The sequence below is a fragment of the Ziziphus jujuba genome, chromosome 12, assembly GCF_031755915.1.
Source record: "Ziziphus jujuba cultivar Dongzao chromosome 12, ASM3175591v1".
In the NCBI taxonomy this organism is placed as follows: Eukaryota; Viridiplantae; Streptophyta; class Magnoliopsida; order Rosales; family Rhamnaceae; genus Ziziphus; species Ziziphus jujuba.
The window spans coordinates 14,202,953-14,220,531 of record NC_083390.1 but is presented as its reverse complement, the minus strand read 5'-3'; the positions used below and the strand labels follow the sequence as shown (position 1 = coordinate 14,220,531).

Below are 17,579 nucleotides of genomic sequence, written 5' to 3'. Positions count from 1 at the left end.
TAATCTAATTTTGATTAATTAAGTCCTTTATTTTGAATTAGGAATTAATTAATTTACGACTGAAATAATAAAATAATAACTTTCCTAAGTTTATTTTTTCAGCAAATAAATAAATAGAAACTAAAAAAAAAGACTAATGTCCTAAATCAAAAAGTCAAAATCAAATTAGAAAACTAATTGACTATCTTTCAAACTAAGTTATCTTTGACTAATCAATGACTAATTTGAGCTCCAAATCAGCTCCCATGTGCCATTTAGGATGCCAAATAGGATTATCATTGAGTCCCACACGTTGTCCTTGATTGGAACAAAGAGAAAATGCCAACTCAGCAAAATACAGTAAAATCAGCAACAAAATCTAGCAAAACCGGCCAACTTTTTCCTATGTGCACAAACCTTTTTTGATTACTTTTGATTCTACCTTGGCTTGATTCCATGACCTCTAATGATATTGATTGAGTCCATAAAGTTTTGGAACCATTTCAGCTGCTCGGAGTCCATATTTGTACAAAAACAACTACCAAGGTCCGTATTGGCCTCCACCACTTGGATGCTTAAAATAGACTTTGTATCTTTGGGTGTGGAAAAGCCCTTTTGAGAATTGACAACTCTCTGTATAAATATATCCAGGTTGTCCTTAAATCTCTTGGCTTAAGCCCTGGTGATTGGCCCGGTTTTCATTTGTAACAGGTCAGTACCTTAGCGGGTCGTCGATTGTGTGGGTTCGGGCGGATTCTCATCATTCCCCTCCTTTTGAAAAGGATTTGCCCTCAAATCAAAATCATCACTATAAGCAAAAGGAGATAAATTAGCAACATTAAATGTAGCACTAACATTATATTCACCCGGTAAATCAAGTTTGTAAGCATTTTCATTAATCCACTCCAAAACTTGAAAGGGTTCATCTCCACGTGGCATAAGCTTTGATTTTCTTTGCTTGGAAAACCTCTCATTCCTTAAGTGCAACCAAACCCAATCTCCAGGTTCATAAACAACCTATTTTCAGCCTTGATTAGCATTTCTTGCATATTGCTCGATCCTCCTCTCAATATTTACCTTAGTCTCTTCATGAATCTGCTTTACAAAATTAGCTTTTTGTTTTCCATCTAGGTTAGCATGGTCACTTAAAGGTAAAGGTGTTAAATCTAATGGAGTCAAAGGATTAAAATTATAAACAATCTTAAATGGTGTATATTTAGTAGTTAAATGCAAAGACCTATTATTTGCAAATTCAATATGTGGTAAATATTCCTCCCATGTTCTTAAATTCCTACTAATTAAAGCCCTTAACAATGCAGACAAAGTTCTATTTACTACTTTGGTTTGTCCAATAGTTTATGGATGATAAGTAGTTGAAAATAAAAGTTTAGTTCCTAACTTAGCCCATAAAGTTTTTCAAAAATAACTTAAGAACTTAGCATTCCTATCCGAAACAATTGGTCTAGGCAAACCATACAACCTTACAATTTCCTTAAAGAATAAGTTAGCAACATTAGATGCATCATTAGTTTTATTACATGCAATAAAATGTGTCATATTAGAAAATCTATCCACAACAGTAAAACTTGAATCCTTACCTGTCCTTGACCTATGTAAATCAAGAATAAAATCCATATACAAATCCACCCAAGGAAAAGTAGAAATCGGCAAAGGATGATACAAACCATGTGGCTTCAACGTGGACTTGGCTTTTCGGCACTTCAAGCATCTTTCAATATTTTCTCTACATCTCTCTTCATGTTAGGCTAATAAAAATATTTTTACAGCAAGGGTAAAGTTTTTAAAACATCAAAATGACACACTAAATCACCACCGTGTCCTTCCCTCACCAAAAATTCCCTAATGCTACAATTAAGTACCCAAAGTTTGTTTTCCCTAAATAAATACCTCTCAAAGATGTAAAATTTATTAAAACCATATTTTGTACAGGTCCTAAATATTTCTCCAAAGTCACTATCATGCTTATAAAGTTCTTTTAATTGTTCAAATTTAAGCAATCTAGCATCTAAGGTAGAAAAAAGTACATACCTTCGGAATAATGCATCGGCGACCACATTTTCCTTACCTTTTTTGTTTGATATAACTATTCATTTATTTGATATATTTTCAATTTCAGAAACACTTATTCCATAAGAATACATATTGGACCAAGTCAAGAAATAATCATTCTTTTTAAAAAGTTCAGAATTGGTATTATTTCATTTCAAATATAAATATACTTATCATATTTAAAATATAAACAAATATAAATTGATTAGTTTATATTAAAAATACATAAATAACTATAAATTTTGATTTTTAATTAATTTTCACCAAAATTAATATTTTTTTGAAAGAAAAAATATTTATAAATGCTTAACATTGAATCTAATGCAATGTGATAACCAAACATATCAACAAGAGTAATTGTTCTCTTTTCCCCCTTTTTTTTTTCTTTATTCCTATGAACAAGTATTCATGATTTATGTGGAATAATGATTATGTCTAATAAACATAGCCTATAAGATTCAATTAAAAAAACTAGCACATCATTAAAAATATAAATATAAACATTTGAATAAAGTAATCACATATACATAATAATTCTTTTAAAAAAATTTTAAATCTGTCTTAAGAATATAAGAAAAATTAATGCGTAAAATATATTTATATACCAAATTATACTAGGTATTAGATAGGTCAAAATTCAATGGTGTAAATAATTTGAAAGTAAAGTTTGTGACCATATGAATTTTATCCCACTTAAGTGCTTATGATTTGATGATAGTCGTCTCCCAATATACAATGACCGCTTTATCGATAGTAGCACTACAAGCTTTCAAGAACAATGAATCAAACTTGGTTAGGACTTAGAACATCCAAAATATATGCAACACTAGTATTTTTAAAGATGAATAAATGATTTTGTGAATAAATTGAATATGAAAGAAATATAAATAAATCTATTTATAGAAGTTGAAAAGATATGAAACAAAAATATATATCCATTTATAAAGGTACCTTTTTGCATAAAGGCACTACATTAAAGGTAAATGTACCTTTGAATAAGGAAAAAATACATTTATAAAAGATAGCACCTATTGTGAATATGTACTTTTTCAAAGTTAGCAACTTATATGAAATAATAAAATTTATAACTTGTGAAAAAACCATCATTAAACTTCCAATTCAATTTCAAATAATTGACTTAAATGAATTTATTTTTCCAATAATAAATTTATGCTTTATGTAACATCCAATTTTTTCTCGACCAATATTGTTTCCAATTTAGTCATCGCACTTTAGATGATATGAATTTTTTATTCAGACTTCCCAGGAAATCATCCATCCTAGGATTGCTTCCACTGAAGCATGCTTTACATTAAAGTTCTTTCAATTTTTGAAGTCAATTATTCTAAAAAGGCTTCGGTTGTTAAGAGAATGTATACTTTACATTTGAACCATCATTATTCCACACATAGGTGATGTGGGATTAGACATCAGGTGATCTTCTTCAGTAAGGTAGCCTACCAATGCCTTGTAACCTCCCACACTTACCCCAATGGCATCGCACCGGTTCACTCTTGGTTGTACAATCTGCCCCAGTGTATTGTTTGTTGATCTTACTCTTTCCAGCCTTGGTTCCTTCAGAGGTCACAAATTTTCCATTTTATGGCATTAAATTACTATTTACAGTTGACATCATTATGTAAACATAACCAAGAAGAATAAATCGAGCAAGTTTTGCCAAGTATGGAAAAGGTATAGATCTAGCTTCCAATTCTAAATTAAAAGAAAGATTATTGGGTTGAACAAAGATAAGAAATATATTATTACACACACAATTATTTAATAATGAATTTAAGTAAAAAGTAAATCAACTGAAAAGAAATGAGACACCAAAGATCTATGTGGCTTGGTTAGAAAAGAAATTGATCAAGGCCTTCAAAATAGTATTTCATATGTTGTCTTCTTCAACCATTCCACAAGAAACTCACAATTTGCATGCACCAAAGAATTCTAAGAAAAACTTTAACTTGCATCAAACAAAACCAACAAGTGCGGTATCTTTCAAATTCTAAGTGCAAACTATAGCACTAACATAATGAGCATTAGACATATATTCCTTTTGTCCTCCAATCATAGGCCACAAAAATATCAAAAGCTTTTTCAAGCTCCACCTACGCATGAATACCATGGTCTAAACATGCACCAATAAACTCAAAAGTTCTATATAAATCACAAGGCATTCTCATTAAAAATCAAATATCTACTTACTACAAACTTAAGTGACTTAGGATAATCACACTACAAACCATATGAATTCACCTTAAATTCAAATCCGTAGAATCCAAACTTATTTACTTTTTCATCATGCTTAGCCTCTATCACAGGAGCGTATATAAAAAACCAAAATATTTCCAAATAATCAGCAAAAGAAATAAACTATACCATAAGTAGAAATCTTCAAACCACATGCAATCGAAGGAGATCCAAAGTAAGCATAACTAATGGCTATATCATAAAGGTTTATAAACCAACCAAACTGAGAAAACAAATAGTAGACTTTTTCCACAAGGGTTTCTTCATAGATATTGTAATTCCAAACTATGGTGTTTTCCTAATAGTGCAATATCTCACTATATCTTCAATGTTGCAGAAATTACTCTCACTACCATACATCCAAAATTCTCTCATAAAATTAGGGATGACATCTGAATCTATAAAGATGAAGCAACATCATCATTAATAATTGCATCACCTTGAACAACATAGAGGCCATTAGACAAAATTTCTAGAATCCTAAGAATAACACCTTCATAAATAGTCAAAACTCCACTTACACGAAATACTAATAGTTTATGGAGTCAAGAGTGCTTAAAGTTATAAGGCTTTTCTTCAAATCTAGCATATATTGAACATTTCGCAAGGTCTTAACCACACTGTCATACATCTTAATATGAATAAGTCTAATACAAAAATAAGAAGTACCATTTCTCATCAAAACAAGTTCACAATCAATAGGCTAATATGTAGAAAATCAATCCTTATGAGGGTATATATGGTATGAATAACATTTCCATATTCACTCATCTTAGACAAAATCATTCTTTCCAACAAATTTATCGATATGAAAGTTTTCCTACATTCTCAAAAAATCCAAAGTAAATGACTGTTGCGTAATACAAAAAATTTAGAACCCAAATGCTCAAATTATTTATAAAGAGCAATATCAAATGCCCCTAAATTCTACAAAGAGTTACCAGTTCATTATGCAAGTATTTATTTAATAATGATAGCAAAAAATATAAATTAACAGAAAATAAATGGGACACCTAAGATTTTTTAGGTTCAACTAAAATGGTTTCAACTTACATCTATGGATAAAGATGATGACTAAATTCCACAATAATTAAAAGAGAATATAAAAGAGTTGAATAAACTCTCATAAACCTAAATCCTAAATAGAGCTAATCCGTTCTCACTCTAAGAACAAAGAACAAAACAAAATAGAAAAATATATGATATTTTTTTCTACAATTTCAAAGGAAGCAAAAGAAACAATCAAGTGTCACAACATTTTTCAATAGAAAACTAACAAAAGAAAGGCATATATTAAAAGAGACCTCAAATGTAGTGGCAGACCACCTTCAAAATGAAAGAGGTTTGAGTTATATATCCGAAATGGCCACATGGATTTAAGTTCATTATGTGGTTATTTAAAGCCATGCTACTATCATATTACAAAGAGATAGGAAATAACTTGAGATTAGTTCTCTATGCTTACTTGATAGAGGAAATACAGAAGAATCTAAAATGTTTGCATCTCCAATATGGATGGCCCCTGTATTGATAATAACAACCCCTGTAAAAGCATCTATGAAGGGTAACCAAAGCTTGTATTCATTTCCATATTTGGATAAGAATTGAAGCTTTGGTAAATTGCCACAATTTTGCCCCATCAAGTCTTAATTATCCTTCTCTGCTTCAAAATTTCATTTATTTTTCTCTGCATTATAACATCTTTGCCTTTTACCTACGTTTCATAGCATCGTTAACAATCACCACTTTGTTTCCTACTTTGCCTTAGATGGGAAGACATAATGGTAAACTTTTTATGAAAAAGACGTTGAGTAGTGCTAGTTGCTAATATGCATTGTTTAGTACATTATCTATTGTGTCCTTTTACTTTTATAAAATTCAAGATGCTCTTGACACAAACAAAGACCCATTCTTTTTCGTTTGTATTTACCAAATTCCCATTTTGTTGGTTTTTGTACTATCATACCCCAAATTTTGAAAACTTATAACGTGAAAAATATAAAAACAAACCAATTAAATTACATTATCTTGTAACACCGCAAAAGCAAAATTTCTTTTCCACAAATACCATTAAACTTAGCAAAAGAGATTCTTTACAAAACCCAATTAAAGCTCAAACAATTAGTTGACAAGAACAACACCAATAGCACTTCAAATCTTAACGCTTTTCAAAAACCAAAACTATTAGACAATAACAACAATAATAATATTTCAAATCTTAACATTTGTCAAACACCAAATCCACTTTTAGCTAATATTTTGTACTTATGCTTGCTTGAAACTATAACAAAACTAAGTGCACAATAACTCAATAAGCAACTAGGTTTTTGCTTTATAGGAAAATAGTAATATTATATATATATACACACACACATATACATATAGGTTATAAAAAATATACATGTAAATAACATGATTTAAACTTGTCAAAACCTTAGAAAAATATAGATATAAAAATAGTTCATCTACTTCAATACTCGCTATACCATAATTCAAATAGTTTAATTATTGACACAATAATCAAAATCCAAAAACTTTCAAAATATAAGTATCAAATCATGTCTCAAAAGCTTTCAAATCTGGACAATACAATCCATAATTCAAATACTTTAATAAGCACAACTTAACAAATCATAAGTCATATACTTTTCTTAAACATGGAATCCCATATTTTCATATTCATTTGGCTATTTAATAGTTAGTAGGATTTTCCATATGAATAGTCACCCATTAGTAACCCAAAACATACATGCTTACAAATATGAATCACTAAGAAAAACCCTAACATGATCCAACAAATTTGTATGACCCCTTGACCCGAGAAAATGTTATGAATTTGAACTTTTGACCAAGTTTAACCAGGATTGACTAAGGTTGATCAAATGGGCTCCATAGTTGACTTTTTGTTGCAAAAAGGATTTTACTTTGATTGAGGCACTGTAGTAAAGTAGACGTCAATCTAAGTTTAGTACTATGCCAAAATCAGAACTGAGATTAGAAAGTTATGGTCATAAAAAAGTATGGTCTAGACTGATCAAGTGAATCCGTGGTTGATTTTTTATTTGTATGGATTTTGATTTTGACTTATGTATCATGTGATAATGCTAAAAGACTAATTTGATCAGGTAGTTTTTATCTAAAAATATGTAAAAGAATATTTAAAAGGATCTTTAACAAAGTACCATATGTCACTAATTGGTAGGTGCTACATGTCACAACCTTAAAGGGCCATGTGTCATCCTAATTTTCTCTTTCTTTCCCCCCCCCCCCCCAATCATGAAAGAGTAGCTCATACACACACACACACACTCTCTCTCTCTCTCTCTCTCTTGCTCTCCGACCAATCGAAATTGGCTGTGCTCTGGTCATTGAGTGCCGACATGCATCGATCGTTGTGGAGGCCTAACGCAAGGCATATCCAACCACCAAATCTCTGACCATTTGACTGGGAGATGAGTCGATATCGGCTTTTGAATGCTAGTGGTCAGTGTTGCTCTGTTTGCCAATTTTTTAGTGGTCTCTGATCAAAAAGTCGGTCCTTCCCCTTTAATTTCAACCCCTTGATTGTGCATATGGCTTCCAGTTTTCTAAATTCAAAATCGTTTGAGAGATACAATTATTTTGAATTTTACCAAAACTTTCTAATCATCAGTGGCGAGTTTGGGTTGTTTCAGCTATGTATTTTTTATCCTTGTCTTACAAGCTTTCATTTGGTATATTATTTGCTAACTATGGTTGAGTGTTTAAAATTTTACCATTTTTAAGATAATTTTGAAATTACTGTAAAAGATTGGTCTGTGTTGGAAGTTCTTCTTACGAAAATTGTTACATACAAAATCTAGTGACTAAGAGGGATTAACAAAATACTAAGTTTCATAAAATTAAGCATAAATAGGAAAAATCCCAAATTTCCAGGCAGTAGGACGGTCGAGGCTATCGTATAGCTGAACTCCCTCGGAGTTCAACTTTGGAAACCTAAACTAGTGAAAGTAAATTTTAAAATATTTAGTATATTTTAGTACCCTTGGAAAATGTATGTGTTATCTAAATAATATACTTGTATATGTTAGGCATCCTACGGGACTAGCGGTGGACCTTGTAGTACAACAAGGATAGATAATGTCGTTACTGTGAGTGACATATTTTTTTAAGTTTTATTTTGGAGTAAATAAAATTTATGTATATGTATATAGTTGTTTAATCATTTATTTATTATTAAATTTAGATTTAAAGGTATTATTCAACAAATCATTATTAATTGGGTATTTTATAAAATTCTAAAAAGGGTTTGGATGCTTATGCTTAATTATAATACTTTCATTATTTAATTTATTATTTTAATTGTCGATTTACTGTTTTTGTGAACTTCAAATTCTTAGGTTAGATATAGAATTAAAAGGATATTAGTTTTTACAACTTCATTTTAAATTGCTTCCGTATTTTAATTTTGATTATAATTTACATTTGAATTGCAAAATTGTTTATTATTAATTTTAGGTTTGGTAAAACAATCATATTAATAAAACATTTTGTGTGTATATTTGTGTGTGTGTGTGTGTGTGTGTGTGCATTTATGTGTGTGTGTGTGCATAACTTAGCAAACATATATGACCTTGTAAGATTATTTGTTTGTTTCTTTGTTTGTTTATTTATTTATTTATATAACTATATATTTATTAACTAACATAAATGTTGATTCTAAAATAATTAAAAGTTATAAAAGTATTTCATATTATGATGCTTTTAACATGGTCTATTTTTTCATAGAAATTATATTTGGTTTTCAAAAATTTTTATTATTGGTTATCGATTTTTTTTGGATAATAATTAAATAGTTAGAATTACGTTTGATTTTATGGAGATTGTAAGAATTTTTATTAATTATGTTTAAATCTTTTTATTTTCTTATTTTTATTTGTTTATTGTTTATTTATTCATCTATTTATTTGTTTATTTATTTATTCATTCAATCATTTATTTAAGACATTTGATTACGATTTTAAAATGTAATTATGAGAGTCAACGTTTTGTAATCGCATACTTATATGAGACTAGTTGGTCTATAAATGCACCATATAGTATCGGTGTTTTCTATATGCATGTGGTTTATTTCAATTCGTAGGTTATTAGTCGTCTTTTCTGAGCTGTGGTGAGTGAGAATAGGTAGGTAGTATGTAGTAATATATTAGTCATCCTCCCCATGACCAAAGGATGGTAGGTTTAGACATTCCAATAGATGCTAAGGCGAGTGAGGGTAGGTAGTTATTTAGATTGTGATGACAACAGCCATCTCCCTTAGCTATAGGATGGTAGGTTATTTAACACTGACAACATTGAGATGCTAATGGGGCCGTGGATAGGTTCTTTGCTCTCTCTTTCTCTCTCTCTCTCTCTCTCTCTCTCTTCCGTCAAGTGGTGTTTGGAATGCCAAATATCACTAAGTAGCACTGGTATATTGTATGGTGCATCTATGTCCTTTCAATGTATATATTATGTTATGTTAAGTGTTAGGCGTACCACATCATACCAAGGCAAGGGCCTAGTTTGGCTCATAAACTGCTTAGTATTGTATTTCTGCTACCTATGACACTAGTGGATTGGATAGTCATTATAGGCAACCACCCCTGGTAGTATTGGTAGTAGTATACCTACAAACGACTGATATCATGGGACTTGTATTGGTGTATCATATGGTACATCAGATGTATCTTTCGTACGAGTGTGCGGTTTATGTAATGTATTTATTGTTTTTAGTTCTATTTTACCTAATTATGATTATGATTATTATTATTATTGTTGTTGTTGTTGTTAACTACATGATTATTGTATTTATCCAAATTGATGACTTAATGCATTTAAGGGTACGTGTGTAATGTTGTACAATAGTGGGATGGAACATCGGCAATAGAAATTTGGGGTAGCCTTCGGGCATGTGTATTTGCCTTTGAACAGATATTGTAGCCTTTAAGTAGATATTACAGCCTTCGGGTAGGACTAGCCTTCGAAAAGCTACTTTAGGCTCTGAGCAAGTATCGTAACCTTCAAGCAGGTATCACAGCCTTCGGCCAAGAGTACTAGCTTTTGGACAAGTACTTCAACTTTTAGGTAGGTGTATTAGCCTTTGGGACATGTGTGTTAGCCTCTGGATAGGTATTGTATTGCATTCTTCGAGTAGGTATTCCAATTTTCAGGTAGGAGTGTTAGCCTTCAAGCGAGTGTATTAGTCTATGGGTAGGTTATTCAAATCCTTCAAGAGATTGTATACATACTTATATTTGTGTAGAATATATATATATATTTACGTCAGTTTTCGATAGTAGTGATATTATTAGAGTTACCTTAAGACCTCAACTGTTCAATTTAAAGTGTTGTTTCTATATGTGCATTTTAAATGTGAATTATTTTATTAAAAGATATCTTACAATTTATCGAAATAAGCAGTAAAAGTAGTATCTATATGTTTCCTAAATGTAGAAAGGTAGATTGTATTGTTTAACCTAGGTTGTCTTTATTTATTTATTATTATTATTATTATCATCATCATCATCATCATCTTTCTATTTACATTTATGTGCTGGTATATTTACAAAGTGCTGTAAAAGTGTGGAACTGTAGTAAGTGGAAGGTATGGATGTATTTTCTATGCTGAGTTAAAACTTGAGATGAATCGGGGGAACATCATGAGTTCAAATAGCAAGTTTTAGAAGGGGTCCCAACAGATATAAAGGAATTTATGATTTATTATTATTATTTATATTTGTATTCATATGTTATTGTTATCAAATTTCTACAAATTTTATTTATATTTGTACTTCATATGTTATTGTTATCAAATTTCTGCAAATTTATATAAACTTGTAGTAAGGTGGGGAGAAATAAGGCAAATTTATATTTTTGAAATAAGACAATTTTCCCTAGTTAAGACTATCCTAAGGTTTCGATAGGTAACTCTAGGAAGGCTTGAAATCTGTCTACTAAGCACCAAATAAACCATATTATCAAGTGCATACAAATTCATATAATATCAAATAATCTCAAACTTCATAATTCATAGAATGCCAAGAAACTTGTGGATTCCTATATTGCCAAAAGACTTGTTAATTCATAGAATACCAAGAACTAAAATTTAAAATCCATAAATATGCAGAGGATGAAAAACCCATAATATTTCAAATAATTTAAGACAAATATCATATCAAAAGTTCATAATCCATAACAAAGTTTCAAAAATACATTTTAAAAGATAATCATTGCTTATAAAAACATAAATGATATGCTAAAACATTATTAAACAAATGCATAGACTTTGTCATGGTTTTAGAAAAAAGTGTAGTGAAGTTACCTTGAACGCGATCCAATTAAACCTTAACAAGCATGATTAATATCCTCAAACTTCATACTCAAAGTGATCCAAATATATGCTAATATCATCAACAAAGTCATCAAAATAGATCGTAAAACTACAAAATCAACCAAAGAATTACACTCAATCTCAATACTAAATCCAACTCCAAGCAAAACATGCTCTCTAAAATAACGTCTTTTAATCGCTACTCAAATTCCAAGCAAAACTCACTCTTGTAATCACTGAACTTTCTCAACACCCAAATGGATCTAAAACCACCTAATATTTTGCAGTGACACAATAGACATATTTGAAAAGACTCACAAAAATATATATATATATATATATATATATATATATATATATATATTTATGCAGAAAATGTTGAATTTCAACGACAAGTCAATAATCCAGATTTAATTTTATAACAAGATAGTGAGTTTCCCAAAGAGATTTCACATAATAAAACCATACATAATAAAGTAATTGCATAAATAAAAAAGGCCAAAGGAATGCAAAAGCATCGCTAAGTTCAATTTTTAAAATAAGAGTTGGAATATAAAAATCAATTTTAAGCACAAAACACACTTCAATGAAAAATTAATTACGGAAAAAATGAAAATTTTCTAGTCCTGAAAATTTAAAACAAGATAATAGACACATGATGGAACAAAATCTAAAAATTTCAGGCAAATCAGAGTTTGTTTGTCCCATTTACAAAAAAAAAAAAAAAAAAAAAAAAGGTTACTGTTTTCATTTAGAAATTTCAACAGCAGAACATGAATTTGAAAATTACATTAAAAATAGAATACTAAATGGATTTTGATCAAATAAAATTTTAAATTTTCTTTGAGAAGTCTAGTTTCTGCCATAAAAATTTTAAAGCAAAATACAAACAATAGACATGTCAAATAAATCAGTAAACATACGTCATACCATACCATTGCAAAATTCTAGGCTTCTTTCTAACCCTTCTTTCGTGAAAACTTAACCTTAAAACTCATCTATGTAAAAAGCAATGAATTTTCCTCTCTCAAAACTCTAAATCTATTCCTTTTAAATTTATAAAATAATTCATGGTCCAAATAACATCTTATATATATATATATATATGGAGAATCCTAACCCAACCAAATTTTTGAAGTTCTAATCCCATATATAAATATAAATATATATATATATATATATATATGTATATTTAACCTATCAAAATAAAGAGTCCTTAAAGTTATAAATATCAAAACCTAATAAAATAAATACTTCTAAACCCATAATATTAAATATAATAACATAATAAATATATGGATATTAAATGTACAAAAAGTTTCCATGCACCTTTTCAACTCTTATTTGTATTACTTTTTATTCTTTTTTAGGTAGTTGGCACAGTTAATCCTTAAACTATGCCTATAGTTACATTTTGGTCTTTTAACCTTTTCTTTTTTTTGTACTTTAATCCTTAAACTTGAGTTTTTGATGCACTTTGGTTTTTTTATTTATTTTTTAGCAATTTTGAAATGTCCTAGGTACTTAATGCAAGATGCAGAGATCTTGTTAGATTGTTGGGTTTTTTTAATTTTCTTGTTTTAGTGAGTATACTATATATCTCAAACCTGCTAACATTAAATTAAAAAATAGTTTAAGGACAAATTATTACAGCCAATGTGCTACATGGCTCAAAACTACTCAAACTTACTAAAAATTAGTTGAAGGACAACAATGCCCTAAAATATGAAGTTTAAGGTCTAAAGTGCCAAGAAAAATGTTCAATAACTAAACTGCAAATATGAGTATAGCTTAAGGGCTAACACTACCATAACCCTTCCCTTTTAGCCCTTGATCTTTGTTATAATTGCTATAAGTTAATTTCTTATTTTTCTTAAGCTTTATTAGTTGTTCATTATTTGTTGAAACATATTGTTTTTTTCTCACTATGTTAAGAAGAATTCATATATTAATGATTTAGAGAATCAACAGGCTATTAATTTTGAAAATCTATTGCAAAAGTTTGGGTTAATTACCTCATGGTACCCTAAAATATGAGCAATGTGCAAATCGTGTCTTAAACTTTAGGATTGTGTAAAATAAACCCTAACTTGTAAAATTAAAAGAAATTGATCCAGTCTATTAAATTGTTAACAGTTCTGTTAAAAAAATATGTACGTGCTCATCGCGTGACCGTGTGGTACGATCAAGCAGATAAGCAACACTGTCGTTTAACACTTTCCTCCATCACTTTCCTTGATGTCAGCTACTGTAGTAAACTTGGTTCTCATGGGATAGAGGCCATCGAGAGGATTTGCAAATGGCTTAATGGGCTATGCCAAAATACGCATCCACTAGATACAGCTGGCAAGCCTTTGTATGACGACGAGGCTCATGCAATCACTACCAGCCTGCTTAAACTCAAGCACCTTGAGGTGGCGTTTGGTATGCAGGATAGGTTCGGATTGGACTGGATCAGATAGGATAGGTCCGGATCGGATGGGTTCAGATAGGATAAAATAGTACAGTACTGTGTTTGGCATAATTCCGAATTAAATAATGGACTAATTGTTTCATGTTTGGTGGTGTAGAATCGGACTATTTTGTAATTTTAATTTTAATTTTTTTAAAAATAAAAAATTTAAAAATTATATTTATATTTTTAGAAAAAAATATTATATCTAATTAAAGTTCTAAATTTATATATTTATATTTACATGTAAATTTTAATTTTTTTTTAACACCCACAAATTAAATTAATATATAATTTTAGAAATAAATTAAAATAAAATTATATATTTTGCAGATATAGGTTCTACTTTAGAACCCAAATAAACTAAAGTAGAAATTTTTTGTCCATATGAATGAAGGTGTATGATTAACGACTTTGCAACCATGAAAGCTCAAAATATAATTTATTCCTTCTATCTTTTCACCAAGACAAATGAACGTCCACCAAGCTGCCACATTACAAAATTTTCATAATTTGAAATTTGAGATTTTCCTGATACCATAAAACCAGCTACAACAAAACTAAGGATATAAAACCATTGCAGAAAATTTTTACTCCATAATTGTAACTCCCCCAGCAGCCTTTCTCTTCTCTATCATGTCATTTGCTTCTTCTTTGGTAACTCCTTACTTAAGCAAAATAGGTGCCTTCTCAACCAGCTCCTTAGCTTCCTTCAGTACTAGATTGGTAAAGGCCCTTCTTTAATCACCTTGATTTTTGTAGCAGTGTCAAACTTCTCCAAATTCATATCAAAAGCTATCTTCTCTGCCTTCTTCTGTTCAGCCTTTGAACCAGCAGTGCAATAATCCTCATCGTTTTGTGTATCAGTGAAGATATAGACTGCTAAAAACGTTGTTATCTGCCTTTAAACAAAGCAGTTGCAGCATGTGGCTATTATTTACTACAACTCGAACTGCATGGACTATGGACTCTGTTATCTGGAAAATTTTAAAAAAATATATCAAATGTGTAATTAAAATATGTCACTTCAAAGAGGCTACAATGATTGCAAAGTGTGCCATAATATATAGAAGAATTATCTCAATCAAAAGAGAGTAATAAAACATAGATCAGAAGCATATCATTGTGACTAATGGGTCCCACATCCACCTTACAGCTTCAATATAGCATTTGATAAATCCTAGCATAGATGCAAAACTAGTTTGAATCCAGTTATCCTCTACATTTTAATTGCCAACATCACATCCCCAAAAGAACTCATTATCAACAGCATCAGTTCTTGGTCATCAAGAACTTGGCATATTGGAACCTCAAATACAAAATGCACTAATACAGATGAAAATCTCACATGTTGAAACATTTTGTTCCAAAATTTCTCTATTTCAAACATAGCATGGCATTGGTTTTTCAACAGAGCATTCACACCAACAGTTTGTGAGACAATCATCAATCAACAAATTAAACTAGAAGCAAAAATAATTCCTAAGAAATGTAAACAAACAAAAAATGAACCATGGCTATGGGAAATTTGAACGAAGATGCTCATAACTTTAGGTGGAATGAGAATCGATAAAAAAATTAAAGGGTTAAGATTTACTGGGTCAGAGATCTTAATCTTTGCACAACTAAAAAAATGAATTCACACATTATTAATATACCCATAACTCTTAATGAGTATCCATTTTATCAAATCCCATAATTCGTTTTAGAAGAAAATGATTAAAAAGAACAGAGCTTAAACTAGTTTTAGTAATTTGCTTATTAAAAACATAGTGACAATGAAATTTTGTTATATATTTTCATACATTAACATAATCAAAATTAACTCCGATTCAAAAGATTATATTATTAACAATCCTGCTAATCACTAAAAATACTTCATCCCCAAGAAGGAAGCATATTTAGGTGCCCATTTAACACTCTATGCAATTCATTATTGAAAAATTATAAAACCCATATAAAAGAAATGAATAGATGAAACTCAATTCCAAACTTATTGGCATACAAGCAAAAGTAGTGAATTTTTTTTTCCTGCACAGAAATGATATGATAAAAAATGAATTTCAATTGGGCATCTATATTCCAATTTGAAGGTCCAATTCTACCCACCATATGCAGTTAAGAATTTCCAAGCTGACAAATAACTAAACAATCAACCATCGTTATGGTGAGCCACAACATCGAACAATCTAGTGCAAGCCCCCTATGACAAGATTTAACTTCAAATTCAAAACTTTGACAATTTACAATATCAAAAAAAAAAAAAGCATATATATATATATATATATCGAAATTTAACAAACCCAAGTTACATTCATTGGAATCCCTTTCAAAAATACACAACCAAATTATGGGCGTCTTCATACATGGTGCAGGTGATTGAATACAAGCCCTAATTTTGGTACATCAAAATACAGACATTGGAGAGAACACGAAGAAGAAGAAATCATACTAATCGGCCGTGTTTCTTCCTTGGAGAGATGCAGAGGTCTGGAAAGGCCATGGACATTCACCGGGGAAAAGCTGCTTCAATTGTTGAGACGATCTGGTGGACCTGCTTCGGCGAGAGATACCAACAAGAAACACCAGCAAGAGAGAGGAGAATGGGACGATGAGTTTGGGACAAAACTGAACCAGGTGGAAAACGGGTCAGTTTAATCCTACGGAAGTGGGACTCTTTCACTGTACAGGTCAAGTGATCTCATTCTCTAAATGTTGCTACCAAACACCAGACTGGGACACAGTCCTGTCCTGACCTGCCCAATCCAGTGAAACAAACACGGCCTGAGATGGCTTACCATGTTATCACCACAGAGAGTATTCTACAGATACTCTTTAGTTGTCCCCAGCTTGAAGTTTTGGATTTGAGAAGGTGTTGGAGTGCAGCATTTAAAGACAGATTTCTCAAGGATAAATACCCCAAACTAAAATTCTTAGGCCCCCTGGTTGTTGACTACTATAAGAGGAATGACTAGGATGATTCCTCAGATTTGTCTGATGCATCTTCTGATTACTTGGCTTGGCAATTTGTCACCGGTGAAATGAAAGGCTACTCCAATGATGAGAGTTATGCTGGGATGTGGGACTACGAAGGAAGACTGAAGGAGCTTGAGTTGAGGTTCTATGAAGGTATAGACGATGATGCAGGAGATTATGGTTGGCCTCTATCTCCATGAAAAAGTTATGTTTCTCTCTTTGTCAACCTGTTTGGGCTTTTTTTTTTTTTGTTTTAATTTTGTGTATGTAGCTGCTGATGCTTCTGCTTTAAAACTTAGAGTGTTAATCAATCCCAACTTCTGAAGGAAAATGTTAAATGACAGTGTTGCTTATCTGCTTGATTGTACCACATGGTAACTCGATAAGCACATATATATTTTTTTTAATAGAATTCTTACAAGTTAACATATTGAATCAATTTCTTTTGATTTTACAATCTTAGGGTTTATTTTACACAATCCTAAAGTTTAAAACCCG

General features: G+C 30.6%; 1 pseudogene; it reads left to right on the top strand.

Annotated features, from left to right (window-relative positions):
- Positions 1-3,541: 3,541 nt before the first annotated feature.
- LOC132800140 (F-box protein FBW2-like) lies at positions 3,542-17,281 on the top strand (annotated as a pseudogene).
- The last annotated feature ends 298 nt before the right edge of the window (positions 17,282-17,579 follow it).